General features: G+C 43.4%; 1 protein-coding gene across 1 annotated transcript in view; it reads left to right on the top strand.

The window, feature by feature from the left end:
• The first annotated feature begins 7,542 nt into the window (after positions 1-7,542).
• The window catches only part of LOC141063430 (cystatin-C-like), a 63,736-nt gene continuing 51,081 nt past the window's right edge, over positions 7,543-20,197 (top strand). Inside the window, exon 1 of the mRNA XM_073557459.1 lies at positions 7,543-7,726. The gene's annotated coding sequence lies outside the window, so the exon portion shown is untranslated. The remainder of the gene's footprint in view (positions 7,727-20,197) is intronic.

The following is a 20,197-nucleotide window of genomic DNA, read 5'->3' as shown; positions in this document are numbered from 1 at the left end:
CTCTTTTGCATGCTAAACATTCCCAAATCCTGTAACCGTTCCTTATAGGACTCTGATAGCAGACCGGTCACCAAGAACAGTACAGGGGGATAATTACTTCTTGTGATCAAGACTGTATGCTTCTGTTAATGCAACCCAGAATTGACCTGTTGAAGTGCAATGTAAGTGCGAAACGATTGTCGTCTGTACTTGCTCCATGGTTTTATCTGCCTGCTGTTGGTAATTTGATGCCACAATAATGGATTATTTTGCACGGGACGGAATCTGCCTATCCACTTTCTTCTCTATGGTGCAACCTAGAATTGTGTTTGCCTTTTTTGCTGCATCACACTGTTGACTTATGTTCGGTCTGTGATCTACTGTGTTAGTATACCCAAGTCTTTTTTACATGTGCTTTTTCACATGCCCTATTCCTCCCATTCTGTATATGCTTTTTTCATTTTTCTTGCCCAGAGGTAGGACTTTACATTGCTCCTTGCTTAAAAAACATTCTGTTAATTGCTGCCCACAGTTCCAATTTGATTCAACCTTTTTGAATCCTCTATCTCTCTTCTCTAGTATTAGCTATCCCTCCTCGCTTTGTGTCATCAGCAAATTTAATCAGTTTACCCTCAACTCCTTCATCTTAAACATTGATTAAGATGTTGAGCAACCCATGACCCAGGACAGAGCCCTGTGGTACCCCACTCGAGACAATCTTCCAAATGGATGTGCAGCCATTTATGACCACTCTTTAGGTCTGAACACTAAACCAGTTATGAATCCACCTAACAGTTGCCTTGTTCATTTCATACTTAGTCCTTTTTTCAATAAAGATTGTATGAGTTATTTTTTCAAATCAGGGGCGGAAACTGACAGCTTGGGCCCCTGTGCAAGAAATATGTCTGGGCCCCCCTCCTTTTGTGGCGACAAAGATATATATATATATATATATATATATATATATATGTATATATAAATCCAACAATGTAGACCAGCTCACTCCTGTGAACCACCTGGAACCTCAGCTGACCTGGTTAACTCCGTTGTGCCCGGATCTGGATGTAGGAGTCCATCCATACAAATGTGATGTGTATATATTATTACAAATTCTCCTTTGTTATGTATATTGCTGTCCCTTATAATACAGTGCCCTCTCTTGTTATATACGGTACCATCCCTTACATATTGGATTCTAATACATACTGTCCTGTCTTGTTAGCTCTATAATGCAGTGATGGCTGATGGAGCATGGGAAAGCTTCTTTTCTAATGGAGGAGCTGATGGACTGATCGTCTGGTCACCAGCACCTCCATCAGCAGTCATTTCATATCTAAAAAGAGGGGACTATGTACAGTCATATGTAAAAGTTTGGGCACCCCTATTAATGGTAACCTTTTTTCTTTATAACAATTTTGGTTTTTGCAACAGCTATTTTAGTTTCATATATCTAATAACTGATGGACTCAGTTATATTTCTGGATTCAAATGAGGTTTATTGTACTAACAGAAAATGGGCAATCTGCATTTTAATAAAATTTGACCGGTGCAAAAGTATGGGCACCTCAACATAAAAGTGACATTAATATTTCGTAGATCCTCCTTTTGCAAAAATAACAGCCTCTAGTCGCTTCCTGCAGCTATTAATGAGTTCCTGGATCCTGGATGAAGGTATTTGTGACCATTCCTGTTTACAAAACAATTCCAGTTCAGTTAAGTTTGATGGTCGCCGAGCATAGACAGCCCGCTTGAAATCATCCCACAGATGTTCAATGATATTCAGGTCTGGGGACTGGGATGGCCATTCCAGAACATTGTAATTGTTCCTCTGCATGAATGCCTGAGTAGATTTGGAGCGGTCTTTTGGATCATTGTCTTGCTGAATTATCCATCCCCTGCGTAACTTCAACTTCGTCACTGATTCTTGTACATTATTGTCAAGAATCTGCTGATACTGAGTTGAATCCATGCGACAGTCAACTTTAACAATATTCCCTCTGCCGGCATTGGCCACACAGCCCCAAAGCATGATGGAACCTCCACCAAATTTTACTGTGGATAGCAAGTGTTTTTCTTGGAATGCTGTGTTTTTTAGCCTCCATGCATAACGCCTTTTTGTATGACCAAACAACTCAATCTTTGTTTCATCAGTCCACAGGACCTTCTTCCAAAATGTAAATGGCTTGTCCAAATGTGCTTTTGCATAGCTCAGGCGACTCTGTTTGTGGCGTGCTTGCAGAAACGGCTTCTTTCGCATCACTCTCCCATACAGCTTCTCCTTGTGCAAAGTGCGCTGTATTGTTGACCGATGCACAGTGACACCATCTGCAGCAAGATGATTCTGCAGGTCTTTGGAGGTGGTCTGTGGATTGTCCTTGACTGTTCTCACCATTCTTCTTCTCTGCTTTTCTGATATTTTTATTGGCCTGACACTTCTGGGCTTAACAAGAACTGTACCTGTATCTTCCATTTCCTTACTATGTTCCTCACAGTGGAAACTGACAGGTTAAATCTCTGAGACAATTTTTTGTATCCTTCCCCTGAAAAGCTATGTTGAATAATCTTTGTTTTCAGATCATTTGAGAGTTGTTTTGAGGAGCCCATGATGCCACTCTTCATAGGAGAATCAAATAGGAGAACTACTTGCAAGTGGCCACCTTAAATACCTTTTCTCATGATTTGATACACCTGGCTATGAAGTTCAAAGCTCAATGAGGTTACAAAACCAATTTAGTGCTTCAGGAAGTCAGTAAAAAGTAGATAGGAGAGTTCAAATCAAGAAAATGATAAGGGTGCCCATACTTTTGCACAGGTCAAATTTTGTTTAAATGCAGATTGCACATTTTCTGTTAGTACAATAAACCTCATTTGAATCCAGAAATATAACTGAGTCCATCAGTTATTAGATATGTGAAACTGAAATGGCTGTTGCAAAAACCAAAATTGTTATAACTAAAAAAGGTTAACATTAATAGGGGTGCCCAAACTTTTACATATGACTGTAATAAAAGAGGGCGCTGTGAACAAAAAGCTAACAAGAATTCACTATGTAAGAGACAGTACTGTACAAAACAGCAGAGAAAGCTATATAATAAGGGATGGCATCATATATAACTAGAGAGGATGGTATGTAATAAGGGACAATGTTATACATAATAAAAGAGTAAACTTTGTAACTAAGGATGGTGTTATACAGAATTAGTGCGTACATTATTCTCCTCCACCAACCCCATCATTGCCTCCTTTCCCACTACTCCCATCATTGTCTTTTCCACTACCACCATCAGTGCCTTCTCCCCCACCACCCCATCATTGTCCTTTCCACCACATCCATCATTTCCTCCTCCCCCCACCATACCCATCATTGCCCTTTCCACCACCACCATCATTGTCCTTTCCACCACCACCATCCTTGCCCATTCCACCACCTCCATCATTTCCTCCCCCCTCCACCATCATTGTCCTTTCCACAACCACCATCCTTGCCCATTCAACCACCTCCATCATTTCCTCTCCCCTCCACCCCGATTATTGCCCTTTCCACCACCTCCATCATTGCCTTCTCACCATCATCATTGCCCATTTCACCACCTCCATCATTTCCTCCTCCCCCCACCACCCCCATCATTGCCTTTTCCACCATATCCATCATTTCCTCTTCCCCCACCATCCCCATCATTGCCCTCTCCATCACCCCATCATTGCCCTCTCCCCTTTCCCTACACACACACCGCACAATTCACCTCTCTGCACATTCTGCCACAGCACTACGCATGCACGCACACGTACAACACAGCTGGCTCCTGAATGATGACATCATCCTGCGGTGCTGCTGTCTGAGAGGAAGCACGGCAGGAAGCAGGACAGATCACTGCAGCTCCGCTCCTCTGCTATTTTCTCTTGTAGGCAACGGAGCTGCAGGAATCGCTCCCTGCCCCCTGCACATGAGGCCAATCTGGCCCCTGGCCATTATTATTAGCCACCCTGCAGGGGCCCCCCTTCACAGCCAAACAAGCTGCACATGCGGTATGTCCGCCCATGTGTCAAATGCTTTGCTGAAGTCAAGATATACTATATCTGCTGCATTTCCCTGATCGATCCAGTCAGTGATTCTGTCATAGAAGGAAATTAAGTTAGTCTGACATGACTCATTAGTTACAAACCCATGCTGACTCTGGTTAATCACTTCATTCTTATCCAGGTGCGTATATACATGTTGTTTAATAAATTATTTAACGGGAATCTGCCATCCCATTTTTCGACTATGAGCTGCCGACACCGACATCAGGGGCTTATCTACAGCATTCTGTAGTGCTGTAGATAGGCCCACGATGTAACCTGACAGAGAAGAAAAAGGACTTAGATTATACTCACCGGGGAGCGGTCCGATGGGTGTTTAAGTCCAGTGCCTCCCTTCTTCTAACAGTGACGTCCTCTTCTTTGCTGCCTGTCGCGGCTCCAGGGCAGGCACACTGCTCTGTCCTGTTGAGGGCAGAGCAGAATACTGCAGTGCGCAGGCGCCGGACCTCTCCCGAAGCCTGCGCACCGCAGGACTCTGCTCTGCCCTCAACAGGGCAGAGCAGTGCACCTGCACGGAGCCACGACAGGCAGCAAAGAAGAGGGTGTCACCGTTAGAAGATGGGAGGTGCCTGATCGGATGGCGACTCCCATTGGACCGGACAGAATGCCAGGGTGAGTATAATCTAACTCTTTTTTCTTATCTTTCAGGTTACATCCAGGGCTTATCTACAGCGTTATAGAATGCTGTAGATAAGCCCCTGATGTCGGTGCCGGCAGCTCATAGTCGAAAAATGGGGTGACAGATTCCCTTTAAAGATCTTTCCTGGTATGTAAGTCAGGCTCACATGCCTATAGTTCCCTGGGTCCACCTTCTTTCCCTTTTTGAAGATAGGGACAACATTTGCTCTTCTCCAGTCTTCTGGAACTTCTCCTGTCTTCCAAGAATTTTCAAAGATTACGGAGAGTGGTTCAATAATTTCCTCTGCTATCTTCTTCAGTACCCTAGGATTTAATTAATCTGGACCTGGAGACTTGAATTCATTTATATTAAGTTTATAGATAGCCTGGTTTCCTCTATTCCTTTAATAGGACAGTGAAGATCAGTTGATGTTACATTTACTTTTTGAGAGAAAACAGATGCAAAATAGGAATGTGAAAGTTTGGTGTTCTCAACATAATTGTTTACCATTTCACCATTTTCATCCTGTAAAAATCTTATAGCAAATTTGACTTTTCTTTTACTTTTGACATATCCCCAAAATCTGTTTTTATTACTTCTGACGTCTCTTGCAAGCCTTAATTCATTATCAGCTTTAGGTTTTGCAGATAGCATTATATTCTTATTTAGAAGAAAGAGATCCAAAGAGTATCGTTTCTCCTTGCGGAGAGTGACATGTCAAGCATGTTGAGATGAAGAGACTTTCAAGCCGCAATGCTCCTCTGGGAGATATGCAAATTGTCTCTTCAAAGAGAAAGAGGACTAGAACTGTAGTGCTACCTACAGTGGGTAAGTATTCAGACCCCTTTAAAAGAATTTCTGCAGTACTCAAGGTTCGTAAGAGCACAGTGGCCTCCATAATCCTTTAATGGAAGAAGTTAAGTTTGGGACCACCAGAAGTCTTCTTAGAACTGGCCATCCATCCAAACTGAGCAATCATAGGAGAAGAGCCTTGGTGAGAGAGGTAAAGAAGAACCCCAAGATCACTGTGGCTGAGATCCACAAATGCAGTAGGGAGAAAGTTCCACAAAGTCAACTATCACTGCAGCCCTTCACCAGTCGGGCCTTTATAGCATATTGGCCCAATGGAAGCCTCTCCTCAGTGCAAGACATATGAAAGCCCACAAAGAGTTTGCTAAAAAGCACATGAAGAACCCCCAGACTATGAGAAATAAGATTCTTTGGTATGATGAGATGAAGATAGAACTTTCTGATGATAATCCTAAGCGGTATGTGTGGAGAAAACCAGGCATTGCTCATCACCTGCCCAATACAATCCCAACCGTGAAACATGGTGGTGGCAGCATTATGCTATGGGGTGTTTTTCAGCTACAGGGACAGGAAAACTGTTTGCAATTGAAGGAAACATGAATGCAGCCAAGTACAGAGATATCCAGGATGAAAACCTCTTCCAGAGTGCTGTGGACCTCTGACTTGGCCGAAGGTTCACCTTCCAACAAGACAATGACCCTAAGCACACAGCAAACATAACAAAGGAGTGGCTTCAGTACAACTCTGTGACCAATCTTGACAGGCCCAGCCAGAGTCCTGACCTAAACCCAATTGTGCATCTCTGGAGAGACCTGAAAATGGCTGTCCACCAACATTCACCATCCAACCTGACGGAACTGGAGAGGATCTGCAAGGAAGAATGGCAGAGGATTCCCAAAACCAGATGTGAAAAACGTGTTGCATCATTCCGAAGAAGACTCATGGCTGTACTAGCTCAAAAGCCCCCTAAAGACGCCGTCGCGAAATGTGCATGGGGGCTGCATGGTGTGACCAGTTACAAGGATCTACTTGGGTGAGATTTTTTTCATAGTACTAGACCTTTTATATTATTTTTTTGAGGCTCTTTTGTGCACATACTATATGTTATAGTGGTGATATGTTTTAGATTTAATTGCACCCAGAGCGACATTGATATTTCTTTATTTTTGGTCTAGCACTTTGGTAATATTGCAAGAATAACTGTAAAAATTGATATTATACGTGATCTCAATGTTCCAGATCCATACAATATTGTAATTGTGTCGGACCTCATGCCTTGTGTCCTTCACGTTGTCAGTCCTTTTTTATAACAATTTTTATTATGTAACAATACTCAGGCATATAATTAATACATTTAATACGATTTAATATTAAGGTGTGTTGCACTTCTTGGTTCTTTTTTGTTTGCAATTGATTATCAGGGTATACCTTGATTGATTTTCTTGTGTATCAATTTTAACCCCTTGTTTTCTGGTACTTTTTAATTGTAATGTTTTTAGTATAATTGTGGTTAGCTTCATTTTGGAGAAGAAGGAGTAATATTCATGCGAATTGGCCATATTCTAGAATACCCGATGCGTTAGAATCGGGCCACCATCTAGTGGTTTATAAATAGTCCTATCAAACAGCATATCTGTTACTCATTCAATATAATCATCAGTATTCATGACGACAACTGATCCTCCCTTATCAGTTTTTTTTGTTTATAACAATTCTATCATTATTTTTTAGTTGGTATTAAGCATTATGTAAAGAGGGAGTCATGTTGTCATGATGAGTACATTTTGGAAAGGCCTCACATATGATTTTGAGATCAATTTCCATATTGTTTTGACAGATGTCCATGGCTTCATTGCACGCCTGCACAGGATAAAACCAAGGGTTAGTAACTCTAAAGTTACTTATGTCACTGTGTTTACAGCACAGATTGACTTGTCTTGCCCTGTATTACTTTTGTATGTCTTTGTATCTATTTTCATCAGCAATGAGCATGCCCAGCTGGAGTTCAGAGTCAGTGCCCAGCTGATTCTCTTCTCTGTCACTTCCTTCTGGATTGCTGGGAGATGACGTATGTGGCATGTTTTTCCTCTCAGTGTTTGAGGCGTAGCTGTAAGCTGCTGATTCCTGATTAACCTGTTCCATCTGCACACTGATCATCTGATTGACATACAGCTACTTGCAGTTTGGAAACAAACCCCGGTGATACGAGAAGCGGTGGCTGTTGTTGACGTGCGATCTGTAAGTAACAATTTATATCTGTAATGTAAATTGAAGCAAAAAAAGTCATGTAGGCCCAAACTGCGGGTGATATCACACATAGTAATCAAAATGGGACAGTAGCAGATGGGATTCTGTCTAGCCCCAGTAGAGTAAGAATAGACTTGTTAATGGGTCTTCATGATCACACAGCACTATAATCACAATGCATTAGCTTGCTGCGGATAATAAATCCACATTTGCGCATAATAATGCTGTCATTGATGGCTGATCCTATTGTTCTATATTGGATGTTCATTTCATTGTATTCCTTGTGTTGTGATCTCATTGCGATGGGCCGATCGATGCCATGGTCACCAGTGCTAGCAAGCTTGGTTAGATCATGCGCAATGCATGATCTAACAAGCTTGTGTCAGTGAAAAAGGGAAAAAAAAAGGACAAAAAAATTTGAAGAATGTTTAAAAAAGAAAAATCACAATAATATATACACTACTCAAAAAAATAAAGGGAACACTTAAACAACAGAATCTAACTCCAAGTAGATCAAACTTCTGTGAAATCACACAGTGCACTTATGAAGCAACACTGATTGACAATCAATTTCACATGCTGTTGTGCAAATGGAATAGACAACAGATGGAAATTATTGGCAATTATCGAGATAGCCTCAATAAAGGAGTGGTTCTGCAGTTGGGGACCACAGACCGCATCTCAGTACCAATGCTTACTGGCTGATGTTTTGGTCCGATTGAGCACATCTGGGACATCATGTCTCACTCCTTCCACCAACGTCACATTGCACCACAGACTGTCCAGGAGTTGGCAGATGCTTTAGTCCAGGTCTTGGAGGAGATCCCTCAGGAGACGATCCGCCGCCTCATCAGGAGCATGCCCAAGCGTTGTACAGTAGGAAGGTCATACAGGCATGTGGAGGCCACACTAAATACTGAGCATCTTTTCCTTGTCATGAGGCATTTCCACTGAAGTTGGATCAGTCTGTAATTTGATTTTCCACTTTGATTTTGAGTATCATTCCAAATCCAGACCTCCATGGTCCAAATAAAAAAGTTATAGCTCTCAAAATAAAGCGATGCAAAAATAATTGTTTTTTCCATAAAATAGTTTTTATTGTGTAAAAGCTCCAAAACATAAATTTTTTTTGCAAATGTGGTATCGCTGCAAACATACTCACCTGAAGCTGCCTTATAAATTTTACCACAAAAGGAACGACATAAAAAAATACATACAGAATTGCTGTTTTTTTTGTTCATTCTGTCTCCCAAAAATCGGAATGGCAAGCGATCAAAAAATGTCATGCCCCCGAAAATGGTAAAAATAAAAACGTCTACTCGTACCATAAAAACAAGCCCGCACATGACTATGTTGCCAGAAATATGGAAAAATTATAGCTCTCAAAATATGACAATGCAGTTTTTGCAAACAAAAAGTGTCTCCCCCAGTAGCTGTACAGGGCAGGACGCAAAGAAAATTGTGCGCGCTGTGTCCTCTGTACTGTGATGTGGCCGGCAGCAGACACAGCCGCATCACATTCTATCACGACGTGGTCGGGAGCTGTGCACGGCCGTGTAACCGTGACGGCTGCGCAGCTCCCGATTCTTCCATGTTCTCTGTACTTCTGGGTCAGGTGGCGGGCGTGCGCGTTTCTGCTCCCATAACTCTGGAGTAAGCTCTGTTCTGTTCCGATATCTCTGGAGTAAGCTTGGTTCTGCTCCCATATATCTGGAGTAAGCTTGGTTCTGCTCCCATTTCTATGCAGCAAGCTCCTTACTGTTCCCATATCTATGTACCAGCCTGTTTTTAAAGCCTTTTATCTCTGCTGCTTTAATGTAATGGCCAGAGATAAGCAGGGAAAAGGGGGACCATCGCAACTTGAGGGCCACTGCTGTTATGAGTTCATTTTCTCCTTCACCTCTAATGTCTGATGAACTACCTCTGCTGGTGAAAGGAGGTAGTGAAATTGATCTGGATGGGAAGAACCTGTCATCTGAACAGGTGGAGTGTGATTGGACATCCGGAATTTCTGAGTGGATATAAGGCAGCCGACGCCCTGCAGGGGTGCTGGTGATCCTTTCTGCTCTGAGCTCTGGCATCCAGTTTAGTTCCTGTCTACTAAAAGCTAAGTTTTTGCTCTGCTATTTTTCCATGAGATTTTGTCTGCTTACATAGTGTTTGTGTTCAGCCTGCCCTGGTTGGGACGGGCTGAACTCCATTTTTGTCTCTGATCAGTTGATCTCTTTGCTCTGTCTTCAGAATATACCTGAGTGCTGATATAGTGATTTTGAAGTCTAGTGACTTCAGGGCCTTTTCTATCAGACGTGTTGGACATTATTTTTGGCAGGGTTTTTTGCGTGATTGCAGCCAGCATCTTTTCTGTCCTTTCCTATCTAGTTAGTTGGGCCCCATCATTTGCTCAGCCTGTCTTTCTGTCTGTGTTTGTGTTTTCATCTGTTTTTCATCACCAATACATGTTGGGGGCTGTCTATTGCTTTGGGGTCTGCTCTGGGGCAGTTAAGATTTCCCCTTTCTTTCTTTAGGCTTATTTAGCTCTGCGGCTGTGACGAGGGGTCTAGGGCACCGTAGGAACCCCCCACGGCTACTGTTAGTTGTGGTGAATAGGATCAGGGGTCTGCAATCCGCTAGCTACCAACCTCTCCGGTTTTCTGGACTTAGCTTGTGTTTTTGTTTTTACCTCCTCCGGTGACTCATTCATAACAGAATCACCAGCCATACCGCAGATTCTAGGGTACTCAATAGCAGGAAAGAATTGTAAAAAAAAAAAAAAAAGTATCAGAATTTTTTTTTTCTGTGTATATGTTTTCCTCTATTTCTCTGAGGCCGTAGGGGGAATTTTTTCTCAATGGAGATTAAGCAATTGTCTGATCGTGTGGAGCAGCTCACTGCTGAAGTGCGGGGAATTTCCGCCTATCTTGCTCATTCACATGCTGCTGAACCAAAGATCCCTACTCCTGATGTATTTTTGGGAATCGGTCTAAATTTTTGAATTTTAAGAATAATTGTAAATTATTTTTTGCCTTGAAGCCTAACTCATCGGGGAGCTCCGCGCAGCAGGTTAAAATTGTCATCTCTTTGCTGCGCGGCGATCCCCAGGATTGGGCGTTTTATTTAAACCCTGATGATCCTATTCTAACTAATGTGAACACATTCTTTCAAGCCTTGGGGTTGTTGTATGATGAACCTACTGCTATTGATCAGGCTGAAAAGGTCTTGTTGGCATTGAGCCAGGGCCAGGATTCTGCAGAGTTGTACTGTCAAAAATTCCGAAAGTGGGCAGTCCTTACTACCTGGAATGATAGTGCCTTGGCAGCTCTCTTTCGGAAGGGTTTGTCAGAAACCGTAAAAGATACTATGGTGGGATTTCCTGTTCCCTCTGGTCTTGACGATTCTATGTCATTAGCCATTCAGGTTGATCGGCGTTTGCATGAACGCAAAACTGCACGAGAGGTGTTGCCACCTGTTGAACAAATGTCTGAACCTATGCAATGTGATAGAGTTTTGTCTAGGGCGCAATGTCAGGAGTTCAGAAGGCGTAATAAGCTGTGTTTTTTTTGTGGAGATGCCTCTCATATTATTTCTGTCTGCCCTAAACGAGAGAAATGTTTTGCACACACATTTGCTGTGGGTGGTGTTCAACCTAAGTTTCTTCTGGCAATTACTCTGATCTGCTCCCTGTCCACATTTTCCGCTAAGGCGTTTGTGGATTCGGGAGCAGCTCTTAACCTGATGGACTTGGATTTTGCTAAACATTGTGGGTTTCCTATGACACCTCTGCGGACGCCTATCCCTTTGAGGGGTATTGATGCTACTCCTTTGGCGAAGAATAAACCTCAGTTTTGGACCCAGGTGGTAATGCGGGTCGCCCCAGACCATCAAGAAAATTGAAGATTTTTGGTGTTGCATAATTTGCATGATACCATTGTTCTGGGGTTTCCTTGGTTGCAAATCCATAATCCAGTTTTGGATTGGAAATCTTTGTCTGTGGTGAGTTGGGGTTGTCGGTGTGCCCTTAGTGACGCTCCTGTTTTCTCCACCTCTCCCCAGTCGCATGATGTTCCTGACTATTTGGCTGATTTTTATGATGTATTTAGTGAGAATGAGTCTGCGTCTTTGCCTCCTCATAGGATTTATGACTGTGCAATTGAGCTGAGCCCTGGGTGTAAATTTCCCAAGGGTCGACTTTTCAATTTATCTGCACCCGAGCACGAGGCTATGCGATCCTATATTAAGGAGTCGTTGGAGAAGGGTCATATTAGACCATCCTCTTCACCCTTAGGTGCTGGGGGTTTTTTCGTGGCCAAGAAAGATGGTTCATTAAGGCCTTGTATTGACTATCGTTCCCTCAACAAAATTACTGTTAAATATCAGTATCCGTTACCCCTGATTTCTGATCTATTCTCCAGAGTTAAAGGTGCTTGCTGGTTTACCAAGCTTGACCTCAGGGGGGGCGTATAATCTTATTCGCATTAAGCATGGGGATGAATGGAAGACGGCGTTTAATACTCCAGAGGGACATTTTGAGTACCTGGTGATGCCTTTTGGGCTCACTAATGCCCCTTCTGTCTTCCAGTGCTTCATGAATGATATTTTCCGAGACTTTGTGGATACATTTTTGATCATCTATCTGGATAATATTTTGATCTTTTCCAGGGATTGGGACTCTCATGTGGAACGTGTTCGGACTGTCTTCCGGATTTTGAGGGAAAATTCCCTGTATGTCAAGGGATCGAAATGCCTTTTTGGGGTACAGAGGATTTCATTTTTGGGATTTATTTTGTCTCCGTCAACTATTGAAATGGATCCGGCTAAGGTACAGGCCATTTATGATTGGGTTCAGCCCACTTCTTTGAAGGCCCTCCAGAAGTTTTTGGGTTTTGCTAATTTTTATCGTAAATTTATAGCTAATTTTTCTGGTATTGCCAAACCATTGACTGATTTGACTAAGAAGGGTGCTGATGTGCTGAATTGGTCTCCAGAGGCTGTTTCTTCCTTTCAGGAGCTGAAGCGAAGGTTCACTTCTGCTCCGGTCTTGCGGCAACCTGATGTCTCACTCCCGTTTCAGGTAGAGGTGGACGCTTCTGAGATTGGTGCAGGAGCTGTTTTGTCCCAAAAAGATCCTGTAACATCTAAAATGAATCCCTGTGCTTTCTTTTCCCGAAAGTTCTCCCCATCCGAACGTAACTATGATGTGGGGAATCGGGAACTGTTAGCCATGAAATGGGCATTTGAGGAGTGGAGACATTGGTTGGAGGGAGCTAAACATCAAGTCGTGGTCCTTACTGACCACAAGAATTTGATTTACCTGGAGTCGGCCAAACGCTTGAATCCTACACAGGCTAGGTGGGCCTTGTTTTTCACACGTTTTGATTTTGTGGTCTCTTTTCTTCCGGGCACTAAGAATGTCAAGGCAGACGCCCTCTCTAGGAGTTTCTTTGCTGATTCTCCTATTGTGACCAAGCCTGCTACCATCTTAGGTGAGGGGGTAGTTTTTTCTGCCATCTCGCCCAATTTGAGACGTGCTCTGGAAGGGTTTCAGGAGGACAAACCTGAGTGTTGTCCCATTGGAAAATTGTATGTTCCTGACCAGTGGAGGAAGAGAGTAATGTCTGAAGTTCATTGCTCCGCATTGGCCAGTCATCCAGGTATTTTTGGTACTAGAGATTTGGTGAGTCAGTCTTTTTGGTGGCCCGCCTTGTCTCGTGATGTCAGGAATTTTGTGCAGTCCTGTGGGACTTGCTCCCGGTCTAAACCTTGTTCTCGCTCTAGTGGGTTGTTGATGCCTTTGCCGGTGCCCAGGACCGGCGCCCATATTTCAATGGATTTTATCTCTGATATGCCTGTCTTTCAGAGAATGACTGTTATATGGGTGATTTGTGATAGATTCTCTAAGATGGTCCATCTTGTACCACTCCCTAAGTTGCCATCTTCCTCAGAGTTGGTGCCCTTGTTTTTGCAACAGGTGGTTCGCTTGCACGGGATTCCTGAGAACATTGTATCTGACAGAGGAGTTCAGTTTGTTTCTAGATTTTGGAGGACTTTCTGTTCCAAGCTGGGAATTCAGTTGTCCTTCTCCTCTGCGTTTCACCCTCAGACCAATGGGCAGACGGAGAGAACAAACCAGACTTTGTAGTCGTATTTGAGATGTTTTATTTCCGCTGATCAGGATGATTGGGTTTCATTTTTGCCCTTGGCTGAATTTGCTTTAAATAATAGAGCTAGTTCTGCCACTTTGATGTCACCTTTTTTTTGTAACTTTGGGTTTCATCCTCGATTCTCTTCAGGGCAGGTGGAGTCTTCTGCCTGCCCAGGTGTTGACACTGTCGTGGAGAGAATGCATCAGATCTGGGACCAAGTGGTAAATAAGTTGTCTCTCTCCCAGGAAAAGGCCCAGCGGTTTTCTAACCGGCATAGGACCATTGGTCCCCGGTTTAAGGTGGGTGATATGGTTTGGTTGTCATCAAAGAATATCTCTATGAAGATGACTTCTCCAAAGTTTAAACATAGATTTATTGGACCTTACAAGATTTTGGAGATTCTTAATCCAGTCTCGTTTCGATTGGCTCTTCCTGTTACATTCAAGATCCATAACGTGTTTCATAAGTCTCTGTTAAAGAGGTTTGTTGAGCCAGTAGTTCCTGTGGTGGCACCTCCTGACCCTGTATTGGTTGAAGGTAATGTGGAATATAAGGTTGAGAAGATACTGGACTCTTGTCTGGCTAGACGGAGACTCCAGTATTTGGTTAAATGGAAGGGTTATGGCCAGGAGGATAATTCTTGGGTCTTTGCATCTGATATTCATGCCGAAAGATTGGTTTGTGCTTTTCATCGGGCCCATCCTGATCGCCCTGGTGGTGTGGATGAGGGTTCGTGACCCCTCCTCAAGGGGGAGGTACTGTTATGAGTTCATTTTCTCCTTCACCTCCGATGTCTGATGAACTCCCTCTGCTGGTGAAAGGAGGTAGTGAAATTGATCTGGATGGGAAGAACCTGTCATCTGAACAGGTGGAGTGTGATTGGTCATCCGGAATTTCTGAGTGGATATAAGGCAGCCGACGCCCTGCAGGGGTGCTGGTGATCCTTTCTGCTCTGAGCTCTGGCATCCAGTTTAGTTCCTGTCTACTAAAAGCTAAGTTTTTTCTCTGCTATTTTTCCATGAGATTTTGTCTGTTTACTTAGTGTTTGTGTTCAGCCTGCCCTGGTTGGGACGGGCTGAACTCCATTTTTGTCTCTGATCAGTTGATCTCTTTGCTCTGTCTTCAGAATATACCTGAGTGCTGATATAGTGATTTTGAAGTCTAGTGACTTCAGGGCCTTTTCTATCAGACGTGTTGGACATTATTTTTGGCAGGGTTTTTTGCGTGATTGCAGCCAGCATCTTTTCTGTCCTTTCCTATCTAGTTAGTTGGGCCCCATCATTTGCTCAGCCTGTCTTTCTGTCTGTGTTTGTGTTTTCATCTGTTTTTCACCGACAATACATGTTGGGGGCTATCTATTGCTTTGGGGTCTGCTCTGGGGCAGTTTAGATCTCCCCTTTCTTTCTTTAGGCTTATTTAGCTCTGCGGCTGTGACGAGGGGTCTAGGGCACCGTAGGAACCCCCCACGGCTACTGTTAGTTGTGGTGAATAGGATCAGGGGTCTGCAATCCGCTAGCTACCAACCTCTCCGATTTTCTGGACTTAGCTTGTGCTTTTGTTTTTACCTCCTCCTGTGACTCATTCATAACACACTGCCTTGTGATTGCCTCCCAGGCTGAAAAGTGCCAGCCAGTCCCTGTTGCGGGTGCCATGACCCCCTGATTTGCAGAACAGTAAAAACCCCATAATTGACTCCATTTTACAAACTACACCACTCAATTCATATAGAGGTGCAGTGGTCATATTGACACCACAGGTGGGTCACAGAAGTTTATACCATTGTGCAGTGAAGAAAAAATAATTACATTTCTACCACCCAAATTTTGTTTTAGCCTCAGATTTTATATTTTCACACAAGAAGTGGGTACAAATGGCACCATGATTTGTACCACAAGTTCTACTGAACATGACAATACCCCATATGTGGCTGAACAGTACTGCTTAGCCACACGGCGAGACTTGGGAGGAACGAAGTGCTATTTGCCTCCTGGAGCTCAGTTTTTCCTAGAATAGTTTGCGGACTCCATATATAAAGCCCCTAAGTGCTAGAAGAGCAGAATTTCTCCCATTTGACACATTTGACCCATTTTTGGCAATTATACCCCTTTGGGAATTTATCTACAGGTGTAGTGACGATTTTGACTCCATGGGTGTTTCCCAGAAACAAGCAGCAGAGCATGTTGCTGAGTGAAAATTGCAAACTGCCATTGTAGTAACCAGTACGATGTAGTGACCATACATTGTAGTGACCAGTACTTTATCCTCATCTCATGCTGCTGGAGATACGCACCCGTAAATTAGGTTGGCTCTCATTGCTTCAGAAATGCCAAACATTGGATGCAATATTTGGTTTAGGCACACTGTGGGGCTCAGAAGGGATGGGACATTTTGATTTGGGATTGCAGAAATTGCTGAATTGCTTTTGGAGAGTGACGAGCCATTTTGCTTTTCCTGAGCCTTTGTGACACATGGTTACTGCGACAGAGAGGAGCCAGAAGACCACAGCATCTGATTGCTCCTACTCCTACACTAAAAAGAAGCACTTCACCTTCTTTTTAAATGGTGTAAATTTCTTTTAGCAGTACAGGAGTTAATCGGCCATGTTGAGAGCTCTTGGAGCTAGAGCTCTCAGCTGAGCGTGGTTAGCCACTCCTTTCCCTTATATAATCTGGGTCCTGAGTGACACACATTGTCAGAGTTAGCTTTTGCTCCATGGCTGTGAGGATAGAAGTTAATGGTTATACAGTTGTGGCCAAAAGTATTGACACCCCTGCAATTCTGTCAGATAATACTCAGTTTCTTCCTGAAAATGATTGCAAACACAAATTCTTTGGTATTATTATCTTCATTTAATTTGTCTTAAATGAAAAAACACAAAAAGAATTGTCCTAAAGCCAAATTGGATATAATTCCACACCAAACATAAAAAAGAGGGTGGACAAAAGTATTGGCACTGTTCGAAAAATCATGTGATGCTTCTCTAATTTGTGTAATTAACAGCACCTGTAACTTACCTGTGGCACCTAACAGGTGTTGGCAATAACTAAATCACACTTGCAGCCAGTTGACATGGATTAAAGTTGACTCAACCTCTGTCCTGTGTCCTTGTGTGTACCACATTGAGCATGGAGAAAAGAAAGAAGACCAAAGAACTGTCTGAGGACTTGAGAAATTGTGAGGAAGCATCAGCAATCTCAAGGCTACAAGTCCATTTCCAAAGACCTGAATGTTCCTGTGTCTACCGTGCGCAGTGTCATCAAGAAGTTTAAAGCCCATGACACTGTGGCTAACCTCCCTAGATGTGGACGGAAAGGAAAAATTGACAAGAGATTTCAACGCAAGATTGTGCGGATGATGGATAAAGAACCTCGACTAACATCCAAACAAGTTCAAGCTGCCCTGCAGTCCGAGGGTACAACAGTGTCAACCCGTACTATCCGTCAGCATCTGAATGAAAAGGGACTGTATGGTAGGAGACCCAGGAAGACCCCACTTCTTACCCCGAGACATAAAAAAGCCAGGCTGCAGTTTGCCAAAACTTACCTGAAAAAGCCTAAAACGTTTTGGAAGAATGTTCTCTGGTCAGATGAGACAAAAGTAGAGCTTTTTGGGCAAAGGCATCAACAAAGAGTTTACAGGAGAAAAAAAGAGGCATTCAAAGAAAAAAACACGGTCCCTACAGTCAAACATGGCGGAGGTTCCCTAATGTTTTGGGGTTGCTTTGCTGCCTCTGGCACTGGACTGCTTGACCGTGTGCATGGCATTATGAAGTCTGAAGACTGGAGTAGCAGATAGCAGAGCTACTCCGGTCTAGGCGCCGCTCTTCCTCCACCTCCCGCCCTGCCTGCAGTGCACGCTGGTATCTAGGGTAAACATCGGGTTTCTAAGGGCCTCGCAGCCCTTAGAAACCCGATGTTTACGTTGGTAACCAGCGTGCAGCGGCGCTCATCACTGGCTCCCGCTGCCACATGAAGCGATGCGCGCTGGCCAGCGGGAGACCAGCGATGAAAAAACGGGCCAGGACGATCCAGCACGATCAGCGATACCCCGCGGGGGGGGGCGATCTCTGCTGGATGTCACACACAGTGATCTTGCCAGCGAGATCGCTGTGTGTAACGGGCCCTTTACTTTTTTGTGGATTGAGTTGAAGCTTTTGTTAAAAAGAATTTCACATAATGATAGGGGAATCCAGGGACCCTCAGGGTCTCCTCATGTATATATAAAATTCTAACATTTCATATTAGCTTGTCCTCCTGTGTCATGCTAACCTTTGAATTCTTATTGCTCCTATTACACACTGAGCCCAGGACAATGTTAACTTAAATATGATTAATGTAGGTGGGGGTATTTAGAATAGCTGGCTTATACAGATAAAGGGTTGTAAACCTTATTGAGATAGGATTAATTACAGTGCCTACAAGTAGTATTCAACCCCCTGCAGATTTAGCAGGTTTGATAAGATGCAAATAAGTTAGAGCCTTCAAACTTCACACAAGAGCAGGATTTATTAACAGATGCATAAATCTTACAAACCAAAAAGTTATGTTGCTCATTTAAATTTTAATACATTTTAAACATACAAGTGTGGGTCAATTATTATTCAACCCCTAGGTTTAATATTTTGTGGAATAACCCTTGTTTGCAATTACAGCTAATAATCGTCTTTTATAAGACCTGATCAGGCCGGCACAGGTCTCTGGAGTTATCTTGGCCCACTCCTCCATGCAGATCTTCTCCAAGTTATCTAGGTTCTTTGGGTGTCTCATGTGGACTTTAATTTTGAGCTCCTTCCACAAGTTTTCAATTGGGTTAAGGTCAGGAGACTGACTAGGCCACTCCAACACCTTGATTTTTTGCCTCTTGAACCAGGCCTTGGTTTTCTTGGCTGTGTGCTTTGGGTCGTTGTCTTGTTGAAAGATGAAATGACGACCCATCTTAAGATCCTTGATGGAGGAGCGGAGGTTCTTGGCCAAAATCTCCAGGTAGGCCGTGCTATCCATCTTCCCATGGATGCGGACCAGATGGCCAGGCCCCTTGGCTGAGAAACAGCCCCACAGCATGATGCTGCCACCACCATGCTTGACTGTAGGGATGGTATTCTTGGGGTCGTATGCAGTGCCATCCAGTCTCCAAATGTCACGTGTGTGGTTGGCACCAAAGATCTCGATCTTGGTCTCATCAGACCAGAGAACCTTGAAACAGTCTGTCTCAGAGTCCTCCAAGTGATCATGAGCAAACTGTAGACGAGCCTTGACATGACGCTTTGAAAGTAAAGGTACCTTACGGGCTCGTCTGGAATGGAGACCATTGCGGTGGAGTACGTTACTTATGGTATTGACTGAAACCAATGTCCCCACTGCCATGAGATCTTCCCGGAGCTCCTTCCTTGTTGTCCTTGGGTTAGCCTTGACTCTTCGGACAAGCCTGGCCTCGGCACGGGAGGAAACTTTCAAAGGCTGTCCAGGCCGTGGAAGGCTAACAGTAGTTCCATAAGCCTTCCACTTCCGGATGATGCTCCCAACAGTGGAGACAGGTAGGCCCAACTCCTTGGAAAGGGTTTTGTACTCCTTGCCAGCCTTGTGACCCTCCATGATCTTGTCTCTGATGGCCTTGGAATGCTCCTTTGTTTTTCCCATGTTGACCATGTATGAGTGCTGTTCACAAGTTTGGGGAGGGTCTTAAATAGTCAGAAAAGGCTGGAAAAAGAGATAATTAATCCAAACATGTGAAGCTCATTGTTCTTTGTGCCTGAAATACTTCTTAATACTTTAGGGGAACCAAACAGAATTCTGGTGGTTTGAGGGGTTGAATAATAAATGACCCTCTGAATAAACTTTTCACAATTTAAAAAAAAAATTAAACAAAGAAATAACATTCTTTTTTGCTGCAGTGCATTTCACACTTCCAGGCTGATCTACAGTCCAAATGTCACAATGCCAAGTTAATTCCAAATGTGTAAACCTGCTAAATCTGCAGGGGGTTGAATACTACTTGTAGGCACTGTATATGGACAATTGGGCCTTGCATAATTAAACACCTGTTACCTTTAATGGAAAATCACCTGATGGATAATAAATTATCTCACTTGTAATAGACAGCTGACATGTGCATAACAGGATGTTTCACTGTAATAAACAATTCTGCTTGCTTGCAATAACAAGACAGCCCATCTATGGAATAAACTTATGGTATTTGATACAGAACTACTCTGTGTCTATCCATCATTTGCTCGAGCAGTCCTAAGTTCTGGCAACCGTCTCTGAGTGATGTCATTCAGATGAAACCCCTGAGGGATCGTTTCACTATAATGAAGCAGCAGTTA

The sequence above is a fragment of the Dendrobates tinctorius genome, unplaced genomic scaffold, assembly GCF_039654945.1.
Source record: "Dendrobates tinctorius isolate UK_male_01 unplaced genomic scaffold, ASM3965494v1 ptg000250l, whole genome shotgun sequence".
NCBI lineage: Eukaryota > Metazoa > Chordata > Amphibia > Anura > Dendrobatidae > Dendrobates > Dendrobates tinctorius.
This window is presented reverse-complemented; position numbering and strand designations above follow the sequence as displayed.